A 2,973-nucleotide genomic window follows, 5' to 3' on the forward strand; every position below is an offset into this window, starting at 1 on the left:
GCCTCCCAAAGTGCTGGGATTATGGGTGTGAGCCACCGTGCCAGGCCTGCATGGCAATTTTTAAAAATTTTTGCAGAGACAGAATCTCACCATGTTGCCCAGGCTGGTTTTGAACTCCTGGCCTCAAGCAATCTTCCTGCCCTGGCCTCCTGCAGTGCTAGGATTATAGGCATGAGCCTTCACCACCCTTCCTCACCAAAATTTTCTAACCTCTTATTTGTTTTGTTTTTTATCCACAGCACTTATCATGATTTAGCATACTATATATTTTGTCTTATTTATTGTGTCTATTGCCAGTCACCCCATATTAGAATGTGAGTGTCACAAGGGCAGGGATATTTGTCTATTTTGTTCACTGATGTATCATCAGTGTCTGAAAGAGTGACACATGAAAGTTCTAAATGAAATATTTAAAAGGTGGACAAAGCTCACACCTATAATCCCAGCACTTTGGGAGGCCAAGGTGGGAGCAGTGCTTGAGCCCAGGAGTTTGAGGCCAGCCTGGGCAACATAGTGAAACCCCGTCTCCATAAAAAAAAAGAAAAAAAAAAAAAAACTAGCTGGGCATGATAACTCATGCCTGTAGTCCTAGCTTCTCAGGAGGCTGAGGCAAGGGGATACCTGGAGCCTGAGAAGTCAAGGTTACAGTGATCTGTGATCCCACCACTGCACTCTGGCCTGAGTGACAAGGTGAGATGTGGTCTCAAAAAAAGAAAAGAAATATTTAAAAATAACCTAAATAGTTAATGAAAAGTAAAGAGTTTGGATTAGACTTCCCTTCTTCTACTCTTCCACAGTTTAATAAAAACACATGCTGTCTGCAGTTGCAAAATCATGGAACCAACCCAAATGCCCATCAACCAATGAGTGGATAAAGAACTGTGGTATATACATATATGATAGAATACTACTCAAGATAAAAAGGAATGAATTAACTGCATTTGCAGAGACCTGGATGAGACTAGAGGCTATTTTTTTGTTTTATTTTATTTTATTTTATTTATTTATTTTTTTGGAGACAGAGTTTTGCTATTGTTGCCCAGGCTGGAATGCAATGGCACAATCTTGGCTCACCGCAACCTCCATCTCCTGAGTTCAAGTGATTCTCCTGCCTCAGCCTCCTGAGTAGCTGGGATTACAGGCATGTGCCACCACACCCAGCTAATTTTGTATTTTTAGTAGAGACAGGGTTTTTCCACGTTGGTCAGGCTGGTCTCAAACTCCCGACCTCAGGTAATCCACCTGTCTTGGCCTCCCAAAGTGCTAGGATTATAGGCATGAGCCACAGTGCCTGGCCCTGGAGGCTATTATTCAAAGTGAAGTAACTCAGGAATGGAAAACCAAACCTTGTATGTTTTCACTGATATGTGGGAGCTAAGCTATGAGGACACAAAGGCATAAGAATGATACAACGGCTGGGCGCGGTGGCTCATGCCTGTAATCCCAGCACTTTGGAAGGCCGAGGTGGGCGGATCACGAGGTCAAGAGATCGAGACCATCCTGGCCAACATGGTGAAACCCCGTCTCTACTAAAAATACGAAAAAATAGCCAGGCGTGGTGGCTGGCGCGTGTAATCCCAGCTACTCAGGAGGCTGAGGCAGGAGAATGGCGTGAACCTGGGAGGTGGAGCTTGCAGTGAGCAGAGATCGTGCCACTGCCCTCCAGCCTGGGCCACTGAGCAGGACTCCGTCTCAAAAAAAAAAAAAGAATGATACAATGGACTTTGGGGATTTGGGGGAAAAGGGTGGGAGGGAGTGAGGGATAAAAGACTACAAATATGGTGCAGTGTATACTGCTTGGGTGATGGGTGCACCAGAATCTCAGAAATCACCACTAAAGAACTTACGTAACCCCAATAACCTATGGAAAAAAAAAAAACATGTTGTCGTTATATTGTCTGAAAGAGGAAATAGGAGCCCATTAACTCATCATATAATTTCTGAATCTAGTTATATATTATATGATATTTTATATCCTTATTTAACAATATATATTAAAGGTCTATGTATCCCTTTTAGAGCTGTTATTGTTATTTAGAATATTTATGGAATAATTGATGACATCTCCATTTGAAAAATGTAAATGGGAATGATATAATAATCATTGTAAAGGCAAGTTTTTGTTAAAGTAATGCTAGTCCCAATAACATTTGAAAATATATTTAGAACTCATCCACTTTGAATGTAAAAAGTTTATTTCTTTTTTAATAACATTCACTAATATTAATAATATGCTGCAAAAGCCATTGAAGTGTCACAGAGTTACAGAGCTAGAAAGTAACTTAGATCATTTGATTCACATCTTTTCCATAAAGCATGTAAATATCTAAGCTACTCAGGATTCAAATATTTCTTAGTACAAAAACACATTTAGATATATCTATAAGAAGCATTATGAATCCTTTCAGATAATAGACCTATTCTTTAAATTTTAATGTGAACATTTGACCTCACATTGATTCTCTCCCCTTGTGCTTCACATCAATTATCACAGAACTGTTGGGTTTAACCTGCAGTTTATATACAATTTAAAGAATGGAGAAACATAGGTTGATAGTCACTTATACGTTATTTATGTTCAACAACAATACTCTGCTTTAAAACATCAATTCTGAAAGCAATATTCTAATTTCACTTAGAATATTGAAATAAGAATACATTGATGACATTTGTTCTTTATTTATATTCCAATTTTTAAATGAAAAAGTGAGAATAACATCAAGACCCTATTCTTTAATAATAAGGAAAATCAAACTTTGTCCCCAAGTGATATGTGCATTTGCATCAACTCTTCTTAATTTAACCTTAAAGTTATTTAAGCAGAAGTGACTGAATTTTTGAAGCAAACTAAATTCAATTGAATACTTCTGCTTATTCATTAATTATATTGAGCATATAAATCACTTTATCCGTATTTTCCACACTCCCACGGAAAAAGATTCAGGAATTATTTATTTATTTATTTGAGATGGA

This window comes from Symphalangus syndactylus, chromosome 9, assembly GCF_028878055.3.
Source record: "Symphalangus syndactylus isolate Jambi chromosome 9, NHGRI_mSymSyn1-v2.1_pri, whole genome shotgun sequence".
Taxonomy (NCBI): Eukaryota; Metazoa; Chordata; class Mammalia; order Primates; family Hylobatidae; genus Symphalangus; species Symphalangus syndactylus.